The 14,657-nt window shown below is 39.8% G+C and overlaps 1 protein-coding gene across 2 annotated transcripts in view; it reads right to left on the bottom strand.

Moving 5' to 3' along the window:
• LOC141217023 (gap junction beta-5 protein-like) overlaps positions 1-12,391 on the bottom strand; it is a 55,675-nt gene extending 43,284 nt beyond the window's left edge. Inside the window, exon 1 of one of the 2 annotated variants that reach the window (XM_073665738.1) lies at positions 12,277-12,391. The gene's annotated coding sequence lies outside the window, so the exon portion shown is untranslated. Of the gene's footprint in view, positions 1-12,233 lie in introns of both variants that reach the window. The other variant, XM_073665737.1, reaches the window with a different exon arrangement.
• Positions 12,392-14,657: the final 2,266 nt, after the last annotated feature.

Below are 14,657 nucleotides of genomic sequence, written 5' to 3'. Positions count from 1 at the left end.
CAATTTTTTAGAACAAAATATTTTTTTGCATCGCTTTATTCTGAGAGCTATAACTTTTTTATTTTTCGGTTGATGGAGCTGTATGGCGGCTTGTTTTTTGCGGGATGAGATGCCGTTTTCAGCAGCACCATTTTTATTTATATTCGTCTTTTTGATCGTGTGTTATTCCATTTTTTGTTTTGCAGTATGATGATAAAGCATTGTTTTTTGCTTTTTTTTTTTTTTTTTTACCGTGTTCACTGAGGGGGTTAACTTGTGGGACAGTTTTATAGGTCAGGTCGTTCCAGACTCGGCAATACCAAATATGTGTACTTTTATTATTTGTTTGTTTTTTTCATAATAATATTTATCAATGGGTACATTATATTTTTATTTTTGGTGGATTCTTTTTTTTACTTTTTTTTTATATTTTTACACATTTTTTTAAATTTTTTTTTCACTTTCTGACAGTTTTTTTATTTTTATACTTTTTCCCACTATGGGACTTTCACTTTTTTTATTCTGATCGCCTGCATAGCACAGGAATGGAGCACCATCCCTGTACTATAGAGGCTGTCAGCGCTGCACAGGGAGAAGATAGTTTGGTCATGCACTGCGCATGACCAAAAAATCTTCCTGCTGTCTGGTGACCCGGATGTTGTCATGACAACATCGGGTCATCATGGCAACATCCGGGAAGCCGCGGCAGACAGCGCTGGAGGCCAGAAGAGGAAGTGAGTATTGAGATCACCTCACCTTAGCCACTGCAATGCTGCGATCGATTTCGATCACAGCATTGCGGGGGTTAATGTGCCGGGAGCGGTGCGGGACTGCTCCCTGCACATAGCATCGGATGTCAGCTGTGACAATCAGCTTACACCCGGCTGCGATCGCGCCCGCACAGCCTGTGTGCGCGCGCGATCGCAATGACATATTAATATGGGTCAGGCTCTTAAAGCCCAGGGCACAGAAATGTATTAATATGTCTTCGGCTTTAAAGGGGTTCAATTTCAGCCCTGCCACAAAATAACCTGCTTACATCATTTCAGAGATCATTTTGTTAGCTCAGGAGAAAGTGTTAACAAGGACAAGGCAGCTACTATCACTCTGTCATGCTGATTGAATTCAAAGAGCAGACTAGTTGCTTTAACCCCTTCACCCAAAGCCTGTTTTCATTTTCCTGACCATGCTAAATTTTACAATTTTGCCCACCATCAATTTATGGGGTAATAACTTTGAAACGCTTCAACATATCCCAGTGATTCTGAGGTTGTTTTTTTGTGACATGTTGTACTTCATGTAACTAGTAAATTTTGGTTTATATGATTTGCATTTATTGATGAAAATATAATTTTAAGGGGCCTATGTGACAGAAAGTACCCCAAAATGACACCATTTTAAAAACTGCACCCCTCAAAGTTGTCAAAACCACATTCAAGAAGTTGCTTCGCAGTAAGTCAAGCAATGTGGAAGGTAAAAATAAAAATTTTATATTTTCCCACAAAAACGTTGCGCTAGCCCCAATTTTTTCATTTTCACAAGGGTCAAAAGAAACAATGGACTGTAAAATTGGTGGTGCAATTTCTCGTGAGTACGCTGATACTCCATATGTGGTGGAAAACTACTGTTTGGGTGCACAACAGGGCTCAAAAGGAAGGAGCACCAATTGAATTCTGGAGTGCAATTTTAACTGGAATAGAGAGCAGACACCATGTTGCGTTTGCAGAACCCCTGATGAGCCTAAACAGTGGAAACCCCCAACAAGTGATCCCATTTTGGAAAGTACACCTCCTGAGGATTTCATCTAGGACTGTAATAAGCATTTTTAACCCTCAGGCGATTCAGAGAATTGTATAACATTCAGCTGAGTAAATGGAAAATTTCTGTTTTTTCCACTATAATGTTGCTTTGTCCCCAATTTTTTAATTTTCATAAGGGATAATAGGAAAAAATGAATGGTAAAATTTACTATGCAATTTTTCATAATTACGCCAATACTCCATAAGTGGTCAAAAACTACTTTTTAGGCACAGTGCAAAGTTCAGAAGGGAAGAAGTGCCATATTGGATTTCAGATTTTGCTGGAATGGTTTGAGAGTGCCATGTCACATTGCAGAGCCCCTGAGGTGCAAAAAGAGCAGAATCACTATATAAGTGACCCCATTTTACAAATATGGAGTGAGCATGTTGACACCACATGTGCCTCACAGAATTTTATATCATTGGGTGATGAAGAAAGAATAATTACATTGGTACGACTAAAATGTTGTTTTAGCCCCAAATTTAAAATTTTTATAAGGGCTAATGGGAGAAAAAGTACCTCATATCTCGTTGTGCAATTTCTCCTGAGTACGCCAATATCCTACAAGTAATCAGGAACTACTTTTCAGGCACAGTACTAAGCTCAGAAGGGCAGGAGCACCATATGATTGAGCAGATTTTGCTGCTATGGTTTGTGGGTGCCATAACCCACTGGAAGAGCACCTGACGTGCTGAGAAGCAGAACCCCCCCATAAGTGACCCCATTTTACAAACTACACCTCTTAAAGAATTCATCTAAGGGTGCAGTGTTCATATTGACACCACAGGTTGGTCACAGAATTTTATACCATAGGGCAGTGTAATAAAAATAATTACATTTGTAGAGCAAACATTTTTTTTAGCCCCAGATATTAAATTTTCACATGGAGAAATGGGTAAAAATGGCCCCAAAGGTTTTCACACAATTTCTGTTGAACGTGGCAATACACCATATGTGGCTGTACAATAGTGCTTAGCCACACGGAAAGACTCGGGAGGGATGGGGCACTATTTGAGTCTTTGAGAACAAATTTTCGCAGAATAGTTTGCAGATTCCATATATAAAGCTCCTAAGTGCCAGAAGAGCAAGTAGGAGCAATTACCGCAGCGGTAAAATCCACAGGGTCCCTGATTTTGTCGGTCTCTGGTAGAGACTATGTACAAGGCGGTCACCAATCGACATCCCTCTTCCATAGGTAATGCTTGGAGAGAGTGGAACCAAGCCCCTAAGATTTGGGTCTGCCATCAATATACCCCAATGTCTCTTCAGAACCTGGTAAACTTGTTGGGATTTGTTGTCAAAGGTGCCAACAATCCTAGATGTTTCGGTTCCTCCTTCTCTACTCTTGTTGGTCAAAAGGGACCGTCTATCAGTCCTACTTGCATTGATGTAGGATTTATCAAGGATCTGACATGGATACCCCCTGTCACGAAATCCCTGATAAAGATTGTCCGCTTGTTCTCTAAAGGTCCCAAAACTGAAACAGTTCCTTCTAATCCGAAGGAACTGGCCTTTGTGGTTGGATGAAGATTTGTAATTGCGCCTACTGTGGTTGGATGAAAATTTGTAAAACCTTTGAGAGTGCCTCTACGGGCAAAGTATTTTCACTGAGAGACTTTGGCAATTGTAAAACATCTGGGGTGGTATATAAGGCCACCTGTACCTGTTCCCTAGACTATGTGGGGAAGACCACAAGGGAGCTAAGAAGGAGAGTGGGAGAACACTTGGGTGATATCAGAAATAAGCGTGATACCCCGATTGCACGACATATCAATGGAACTCATGGAGGTCGTCTAAAGGAAATATCGTTTTGTATGATCGAGCTGATTAGAACTAAAGCTAGGGGGGGCGACCTGGACAGAATCATCCTTCGGAAAGAATCCGAATGGATCTTTAGAATGCAATCTCTATCTCCAAAGGAACTAAATGAACCACTATCCTATACATGTTTCCTATGAACTTACCCCTAGTGGTCTCCCTCTCTGCCTCGCTTGTTGTCTATCTGATCTTGTCCCTCCTCCTGCTTCCACTATATGGTGTTTATTTAACCTGAATTCTGCCTTGCTTCAAAATGACCGCCTGATTGGTGGTCCCCTATTATGGGAATCATATGTGGGTATTATTCAGCTCAAACATACATTTCCATTATGGCACCATTATGGCGCATGGGCACATGTGTGTCACTTATCATATTTTCATATGGCATCCCCCCCCTTCCCCCTCCCTTCCTGGCTATGGTCTTCATTAAATTGGCTTATGTACCCCTATTAGACTCAACCATGTTTATTTAGGTTCCTATAATTACCAGTAATATCCCACCATTCCCCACTACTTTAATTCATGTGAAAACCTTATACATGTAAAGTGAGTAATTGCAGCCCTGGCCACCTTGGGTTGGTTCTGTATATACAGTACAGACCAAAAGTTTGGACACACCTTCTCATTTAAAGATTTTTCTGTATTTTCATGACATTGACAATTGTACATTCACACTGAAGGCATCAAAACTATGAATTAACACATGTGGAATTATATACTTAACAAAAAGTGTGAAACAACTGAAAATATGTCTTATATTCTAGGTTCTTTAAAGTAGCCACCTTTTGCTACACAGCTGATAGTCCTACTAAATAGACTGTTAGAATTTGTATTATGGCAAGAAAAAAGCAGCTAAGTAAAGAAAAACGAGTGGCCAGCATTACTTTAAGAAATGAAGGTCAGTCAGTCCGAAAAATTGGGCAAACTTTGAAAGTGGCCCCAAGTGCAGTTGCAAAAACCATCAAGCGCTACAAAGAAACTGGCTCACTTGAGGACCGCCCCAGGAAAGGAAGACCAAGAGTCACCTCTGCTTCTGATTCAGGGTGATTCCATCATTTTTTCCTCAGAATTGAGTGATTCCATAATTTTTTCCCTCTGCTTGGTCTGAAAAAAATTACCCCTACTGAGTACCACATTTTTAATCTTGATTTATTTTAGTGTTTCTTAAAGCCCTAAAGTTGCCATTTGAAATGACTTTAGTTTTGTGCCATGTCTGTGATCTGCTTTTTTTCAACAACATTAAACAACTGAATGAACATCCTCCGAGCCCGGTGATTCCATAATTTTTGCCAGGGGTTGTATTAAACTAGGCAGTCACCTTTATAAATCATGTTTAGTTCATCCCGGAGGGTATAACAGGGACAGGTAGGGACAGCCGCCGATGAGCAGGGGCGCTAAAAGCGTTATTAGGGTGCCAACCTCTGCGTCAGGCAGGATCAGATTAGAGGCATATTAGGGCTGTATAAGTCCTTGCTAATCTTTGAGCAATTATCCTCCTTAGGGAGATGTGCCATTATTAAATCTCTGACAATTATAGAAATATTCTGTTTCTTAATATACACGGGCATAGGTGTGTTTTAAATAGTATACAATTTAAGTATTGTTTTTAGAGGGGATATATGTTTACTTCACTACAAACCTTCTTGGTATAATTTACATGTTAAATTTCTCAGATGGGAGGAGGGCATTTTAATTTGAGAGTGTAGAATTTGCTGGATTTCTTTTTTTTTTTTGGGGGGGGGTGAGGAGCCATAGCGCTTTTCCAGAGCCTTTGTACTACCAGTACCGTGGATGTCACATATATTTTCATTGACAAATGACAGACCTAAGTGGGGACTTGATTTTTTCATGGATTGAGTTGAAGCTTTCATTGGGAACATTTTACATAACATTATGGGTCACATTTATCCGGCACTCTAGGCTGAACACGTACATCAGGATTTCCATCTAAATCTCTGAATCACATGATTCTGATGAAGCCTCAGAGGGATCCATTCACTATAAAGAGGCAACAGAGTTACTTTGGACTCTGTCTGGCCTCTATTCATGATGTCCTTTTTTTTCAGAGGTGCTTAAAACTGTGGCCGGCCACGCTTTTATTAACATTTAAACAGACAGATACCACTGGATCAGAGGCCACATGGCCACATGGATCACACCACAGATGACAGAAAAACCAGGATTAATGTGATCCGAGCCTTATTCCAGTCTCTGTGGGGAAAAGTGAACAAATCAGCAGGTCAAGAATTGGTTGTATTTAATTTTTATGCCTTTCATCATGCTTAGATGACTTTATTCTTTGAGTCAGTAGGATTAGAGCGATTCCAGATTTATATAAATTTTTTATGTTTGGCAAAAAAAAAAAAGTTTGCATGACCATATTTTGAGAGTTATAATTTTTCTATATTTCTGCCAACAGTATTATGTGAGGGCTTTTTTTGCAGGACAAATTGGCATTTTTGTTGGTACTATTTTTAGGCACATAACATTTTTTCACCATTTTCTATTCTGATTTTTGGGAGGCAGAATGCACAAAAACTAAGAATTAAGGACATTTTTTTGTTGTTTGTTTTTCTCTGTGTTAAAAGTGATAAGGCAGCTTTATTCTTCTGATCAGTATGACTACAGCGATACTAAATTCATATTTTTTTAATGTTTTGCTGCTTTTACACAATAAAAATTATTTTATAGAAAAAAATTGTTTTTGCTATATGACAGCTTGTTTTTTGCGGGACAAGATATCATTTTCAGCGATACCATTTTTTTTTCACAGTTGACTTTTTGATTGCATTTTATTCCACTTTTTTGGTGGTATAATGAAAAAACAGTTTTATGTGTGATTTTTTTTGTTTATTTTTGCTTTTATATAAATATATGTATTTTTGGGTATATTTTGTCATTTTTTAATTTATTTTGTGATTATTTAAACAAATATATTTACAATTTTTTTTTACTTCTTAACTTAGTCCCTCTATGGGACTGGTACCTCTAACTTTTATTACTCTGTTCACCGGTATAATGTATTACAATGCACAAGAATTGCAATACATTTTAGATGTCAGTATGACACTGCCAGAACTCCTTTTAGACCATGCTCATGGCATGGTTTAACAGGCCACTATAGCTGGTAGACCCGGAAGTTGTCATTTGACCTTGGATTGCCATGAGTACCCTCAAAAGCCTGCAAATACATTGCGGGGATGCCGATCGGGTGGGATAGGGAGTCACCCGTCTCTCTCCTAGCATCTGAATTGCTGCGATAGATATTGATCGTGGCATTTAGGGTGTTAAACAGCTAGAGGCGGTGCGGGCTCAACCCCTGGCTGTGACAGCTGAACCTCGGCTATCTCCTAAGCCGAGCTCCCGGGGGTGATCGTAGGGGCACAGCTTCTGTGCCCCGGACGATTGCCATGATGTAACTATACGTCATTAGTGGGGAACCACTTCTCAACCATGACATATAGGTATGTCAAATGTGATGAAGGGGTAAAAGGGGTATTCCGGGGAAATTTTGTACTGTCCCTGCCCTTATAAACTTTTTTACTGCACTGCCCACCCCTCCCGTCCGGGACGTTACAGCAGTGTGCAGCTCCATGCTGTTACCATCAGACAGTCATTTCCTGATAATAGCTGTTTCTCTGTAGAGAACAGGGTCATGGCCAAGCCCCCTCTTCTCAGGCTGGCTATTACTCACAGGGGAAAGTTGCATATTGTTGTGTGATGTATTGTCCCAGATGGGAGAGTTGAGCAGTGACGGAGCAGATCCTATCACACGGAATTACAAAAGTTATAAAGATAATAGAAGTGCATCTCATCTTTATAGTTCGAGGGCAGGGACGGTACAAAATTCTCCCAGTAGTACCCCTTTAAAATGGGGGCTCGTTCTTGAAGTCATTGTGTTTTTCTTTTAAGCATGGTTAAATCCAAGGAAACGTGTGCAGTCACCATTATTTTGCATCAAAAAAGACATTGCTGCTTGTAATATTGCCCCTAAATCAACCATTAATTGGATCATCAAGAACTTCAAAGATAAATTTTCAACTGCTGTGAAGAAGGCTTCAGCCCATCCAAGGAGGTCCAGTGAGTGTCAATACAGTCTCCTAAAGAGGATTTAGCTATGGGATCAGTTCAATACACTGCAGACCTTGCTCAAGAATGGCAGGAGGAAAGTGTCAGTGCATCTATACGCACAGTGAGTTTTACAGAAAATGCAACATCAAACATGCTTATTTTTTACTTTCAGAATGGCAAAGGAGGGGTGATTTGGATATTTTCTCTCTTTTAAACAAATATTTTTTTTAAGCACCTCAAGGAGACTTGAACCAGTGATTGCTTCATTGCTTGTACAATACACTGCAACTGCACGGCCAGCAGGAAGGTTTCATAGGATCACCAACATGGCAGACATGGAGACTAAGGGGGCAGTCAGGCAGACATATTTCTCGTGCGAGGATTGCATCACAGTGCATGGACTGGCCCAGCACCTCTCCTGACTTGTGCTTGACACCGTGATGTATTTCTATACAGCTGGCACGCTCATGTCAGGAGAGTCAATGGTCTGTCAGAGGATTGCAATGCGATCCTCGCACGAGAAATATGTCCGTCTGTCTGCCCCTTAACCTGACTGCCATGACAACACCTTCGTCACTCCACAATCGTGCCTTGGAGGGCACTGGGTGACCGAACAGATGATAGTGACAGTGGAGTTTACTTTTATTAGTAAAAGAATGATCATCACTGTTAATTGTAGAAGTAAGAGTATTGGTTTGTAAGTTTTTCTTGAAGGTGAAACGGATCTAGCTCTGTTCACTGCTGTTAGAAGCAGGTCCTGGCTGTATTGCATAGCTGGCACCTGCCGTGTAGGGAGCGTGTTCAACTCCTGCATCCACTCCATACACCTGCACTTTTCATATGATATATACATGTGGTCAAAATTGTTGGTACCCCTAGTTTAATGAAAGAAAAACCCACAATGGTCACAGAAATAACTTGAATCTGACAAAAGTAATAATAAATGTAAAATCTATGAAAATGAACAAATGAAAATCAGACATTGCTTTTTAACCCTGCTTTCACAGAATTTAAAAAAAAAATTAAACTTATGAAATAGGCCTGGACAGAAATGATGGTACCCCTGAAAATATTGTGACAAAAGGGACATGTTAAATCAAGTTGTGTCCACTAATTAGCATCACAGGTGTCTACAATCTTGTAATCAGTCAGTGGACCTGTGTATAGGGCTGCAGATACTCACTGTGCTGTTTGGTGACATGGTGTGTACCACACTCAACATGGACCAGAGGAAGCAAAGGAAAGAGTTGTCTCAGGAGATTAGAAATAAAATTATAGACAAGCATGATAAAGCTAAAGGTTATAAGACCATGTCCAAGCAACTTGACGTTCCTGTGACTACAGTTGCACATATTATTCAGAAATTTAAGATCCATGGGACTGTAGTCAACCTCCCTGGACGTGGCCACAGGAGGAAGATTTATAACAAGTCAGAGACGGATAATATGAATGGTAACAAAAGAGCTCAGGAAAACTTCTAAAGAGATTAAAGGTGAACTTCAAGCTCAAGGAACATCAGTGTCAGATTTCACCATCCGTCGTTGTTTGATCCAAAGTGGACTTCATGGGAGACGACCAAGGAGAACACCATTGTTGAAAAAAATCATAAAAAAGCCAGACTGGAATTTGCCAAACTACATGTTGATAAGCCACAAAGCTTCTAGGAGAATGTCCTATGGATTGATGAGACAAAAATGGAAGTTTTTGGCAAGGCACATGAGCTCTATGTTCACAGACGGCAAAAATGAAGCATATCAACAAAAGAACACTGTCCCTACTGTGAAACACGGTGGAGGCTCTGTTATGTTCTGGGGCTGCTTTGCTGCATCTGGCACAGGGTGCCTTGAATCTGTGCAGTGTACAATGAAATCTCAAGACTATCAAGAGATTCTAGAGAGAAATGTGCTGCCCAGTGTCAGAAAGCTTGGTCTCAGTCGCAGGTCATGGGTCTTGCAACAGGATAATGACCCAAAACGCACAGCTAAAAACACCCAAGAATGGCTAACAGGAAAACATTGCACTATTCTGAAGTAGCCTTTTATGAGCCCTGACCTAAATCCTATTGAGCATCTTTGGAAAGAGCTGAAACATGCCGTCTGGAAAAGGCAACCTTAAAACACGAGACAACTGGAGCAATTTGCTTATGAGGAGTGAGCCAAAATACCTGTCGAGAGGTGCAGAAGTCTCATTAACAGTTACAGGAATCGTTTGAATGAAGTGATTGCCTCAAAAGGTTGTTCAAAAAAATATTAAGTTAAGAGTACCATCATTTCTGTCCAGGCCTATTTCATGAGTTTAATTTTTTTAAAAATTCGGTGGAAGCATGGTTGAAAAGCAATGCCTGACTTTCATTTGTTAATTTTCATAGATTTTTAATTTATTATTACTTTTGTCAGATTCAAGTTATTTCTGTGACCATTGTGAGTTTTTCTTTCAATAAACGAGGGGTACCAACAATTTTGACCACGTGTGTACATGTATGTTACATGTCAGAAAGTTGTTAATAGGTAGCTACCAATAGGTGGCACAAAAGAGAGAGCTTTCTTCTTTCTAGAAAATAGCTAATTTGCAAATTTTATTTAAAGGTGCAATGCCTAAAAATGTCTAAGATCGGTTTCACACATCCTGATTTTTACTGTACCGAAAAAACCCATACCAGAGATATCCGTATCCGTGTGCACCTGTGTGGCACACGTGTGGCAACCGTGTGCCACCCATGTGCCACATTAGGAGCACACGTACCGGCCCCTGTGAATCAGTGTACAGTTAGCACTGTTCCCAAGCTCTGGGTGCTGAACGTTGCTCTCATAATAGTCCCCTGCCGGTGCTGTGATTAGCAAAAGCAGGGGATAATGATGAGAGTAGTAGTCTGCTCCCTGTGTGTCCACCTGTAAAAATAAGAATAAAATAAGAAAATCCATATAATCATCTGTCCTAAGTGTCCCCCGCTGTAATCCATGAGACCGCTCACGCCAATGAGCCGGGGAGCAGGCCCCGGACCTCCGCTACACTCAGTGAGTGACAGGCCTGAGCGCAGCTCTGGGGCCCGCTCATTGCAGGAGTAATTCTCCTGGGCTCCTCTGCTGAGCAGTCGCATGGATTACAGCGGGAGAAACTTAGGACAGGTAAGTATATGGATTCATTAATTTTATTCTTAATTTCACAGGCGGAGACAGGGCGAGCAGACTCCTACTCTCATCATTATCCCCTGCTGGTGCTGATCGCAGTGCCAGAAGGAGACAATGATGAGGGCAGCGCTCAGCACCCGGCGCTTGGGAACAGCGCTAACTGTATACTGATTCCCAAGCGCCGGTGCGTGTCACATGGATGGTAGTGTGGTATGTGTTTACACGGACCCATTGACTTGAAAGGGTCTGTGTGATCCGTGCTGCTGGCCAAAAAACGGACATGTCTATGTGTGGATCACATGGACACACGGTCTATGGAAACCCACTGACATGTGCGTAGACCCATTCACATACCGGACACACTGACATGTGAAAGAGCCCTAAGAGTGCACTTGCATTGAGAGCCAAGAGAAGAATATGTTAACAAATACGTTTTCTGTCTTCCTTTACAAAAGATTTTATTGTGTGATGGCATATAGTTGGTGGTAAATAAAGTCACTGTGAGCTTTAAAAAAATGTGACCAAAATATGACTAACGTGACAGAAATTTGACTTAGTTCTGTACTATATTATTAAAGCAGTTGACCTGCAAATAACATTTTTTAGTTATGTTGCTTATACAGCACTAACATAATCCACAGTGCTTTATAGAAATTGTAATCAATCACTGTCACCAGTGGGGTTTACAATGTGAACTTCCTACTATGAACCCTGCATTAAAATGGGGATATTTGAATCCAAGATCCCAGAGTTGTAAGGCAACAGTGCACTGAGCCACCATGCTTCCGATCATATTATGCATGATATAAATGTATAATCAATGGGAGTCTACCACTACTGGAATCTCCACCAGTCATCAGAACAGGGGTCCCATGACCCCAGTTTGTATGAAGCGGTGGTCATACATAAGCACTACTGTTTTATACTTTGTCTATAGGACTGACGGTGATAGTCGACTACAGTATGTTAACTCTATTATGTAGCAAACATGTTTATCATTAGAAACAGATTATGCAACGAAAAATATATTTTCATATTATTAAGGTTAAGCAAATAGACTTTTAAGTAAATATTTGTTAAGGGTTTTGATAATTTTAATCTAACAGTTTTGCGTACAACATAAAATAAAATAAAAATGTCATAGCACTCTACAATACTTTTCATACTTTAACAACGATTACAATTATTTTAAAATATATAATATATGTAATGTTTTGCTCTGTAGGATCCATAAAACCCCCCCAAAACAACGATTTTGTACATAAAGCAAGCATATACAAGCGTAATAACATCACAAGAAAACTATCCTGTTCATAGCATTTGTTCCTTTATAGTGAAACCCTGTGTCTTACTCGGATACATAAAACTGCTTACATGTACCATGCCTTAATATACTGTATAGTAAAGATGAAAGACCACCAAAGATCCAAAACTTACCCTCCAGGCAATCAGTTGGTGCTTTTAGTTTGTAGTTACTTACTGCTTTTTGTCACGCTTCATCGTTCAAGTTGTCAGCCATGTCTTCTTTATGTTTAATACTAACACAAATAGCATACCTGGGTGTGTCCTACAGCTCAAGGTGGAGTAGAAACTCAGGAATTAGTTTTTCTGTCAAACATTTTAACATCATCATTCCAAGTTACACACAAATACAGTGTAAATATACAGAATCACACCAATAAAATAATTGCAAACAAACACATAAACACAGTGTTGCAAATAAATCAGTAAATGTAATTTCTTTTAATAAAACCTCAACTATCCAGACATCACTGCTTAAGATTTAGTTAACATTTAAAGCAGGAAGCTAAGTTTGATTTAAAGTAAAGAAATATTTTTCTCACACACACATTTTAGCTGCATTTGTTTCTGCCTTCCTTTACACCAAATGTTATTTCAAAATATATAGTAAAATCAGAGAATGTCTACACACAAATTGTTTTGGCTTGTAGTATTTTTGGGTCAGTGGCATTTTATCACAACGTCTCTAGCGTGATCTAGGAATGCTGCATTTTAACATTTTCTTCTTATTTTTTTCGACTTTCCTTTGAACAAAAAAAGAATCACTTATAATGCGCATACATTATGAGTTAGAATATAATTCTGTTTTCCCTAACCCCTCTCAGCAGCACAACAAATAGGGACATGCTCCACACTGGAAGCTGATAAACAAAAGATTAAAAGTTTAACTGACACCCAAGCACTAAACTGCTTCAAACTTCACCCCCTTTGTGTATTTTAAACTTTCATTAACAGACTGAGTAAGAACATTAAAGCCACATGCACACGTTGAGTATTTGGTGACTTTTTTGCATACGTATTTGTAAGCAACAATCAGGAGTGGGTGAAAAATGCAGAAGTGGTGACGTGTTTCTTTTATACTTTTGCTTTGATTGTTCCATTCCTGATTTTGGCTTACAAATACTGATGTAAAAGTACTCACCAAATACTCAACGTATGTACGTGGCCTATAAGGAGGAAGACCATGATTTGTTCTCTTTACAGAGATTTAACCAAGGTGGTTTCTGTAAATGGCTCAAACTAGTAGCCATTAAAAGAAATCACAACACAGTGGGAATTCCCACAAAGGGACAGGTTAGCCTGGGTCTGATGCATATTCTAATAAGAATAACCTGGGTGAACTACATTCCAAAGAAGGTGGATAAAGCAGCAACCTGTCCTTGAAAGGAGGAAGAACTAGAAACATTTTCAAGTCTTTTGTTATTAGAATGCCTACTATGGTATTTATTGGACATGAGACAGTCCCATGGACATTAGTAATACAATATAAACTTCCTGAGGAAATTGACAATTTGGCTTTATTGAAGCAATAGATTCTCCCATCCTCTGCACGAATATGGAAAACCACATTCTTCTAAACAAAATCCAATTAAGGCTGTCCTAGAAAATATTAAAATTCCTAAAGCCACTGCAGTGAAGGGGCATTCATCCCCCTCCCTCCTCCCCTCTCACACAGATTTCCAGTGGCAAAAATAGCTGATAATTTGAGTCTCTTAGAGTCAGACTGTTACAATGGGCAACAAAATTAAAATTCAGGCTGTTCCTTTTGAAAAGAAAGGAACCCCTGCAGTACCAAGGATATCTTTTGTGTGAAAGACTGAGATATATAGAATAGACAGGAAAGGCCTCTTAAGTTTTGGAAGGAATGAAGCGAATATCTAACACCTGTTAGAGATAGCTATTATTCATCCAGGATGCACATTCCTTTCATGAAAACATCTTTGGTGGACGCTGAGGCACCAATGGAGAGTTATGAATATTGAAGCTTGTATCGATCCGATATCAATGGGACATACATTTTCAGCTTGAGGGCTAATCGGGGAAGAATATGCATGTTTTATCATAAGTGTAACACCTGCCTATAAGCCACAAATCAATAGTGTTCAGATAACTGACACAAGCCATGTCAAGTTTGATATCTAGGGAAAGGTAAAATATCAATAAAATATATGGCTGAAATCTCGAACTTCTTTGATCGTCCGGAGTGAAGATTAGAGATGAGCGTTGTTCTACTCGAACTGTTCGCCAATCTCAAATTCGAGCTGTTTTGGGCGGTGTTCGAGCCGTTCGGCGAGCACGAACAATTTGAGAAAAATTCGGCTATTCGAGGTTATGTTCGATAACTGTTCGTGCACCAAAATCATAACTGGATTTTTTCTCAGTAATGATGAAAATTAATGTTAATACGCAGTTTGAGTGTACAGCGGGGTGGGGGGAGGGGCAGGGGATGGATCTCTGCAGGAACAATGAAGATCTCCATTTTTTTTTTCTCTTTCCCGCATTTACAGTGGGGAGGTGCAATCTGTCAGCCTATCAGCAGCGCACACATGGAGCGAAGTG

This window comes from Phyllobates terribilis, unplaced genomic scaffold (genome assembly GCF_046119375.1).
Source record: "Phyllobates terribilis strain yellow unplaced genomic scaffold, ASM4611937v1 Scaffold_2__4_contigs__length_985480577, whole genome shotgun sequence".
Lineage (NCBI taxonomy): Eukaryota > Metazoa > Chordata > Amphibia > Anura > Dendrobatidae > Phyllobates > Phyllobates terribilis.
This window is presented reverse-complemented; position numbering and strand designations above follow the sequence as displayed.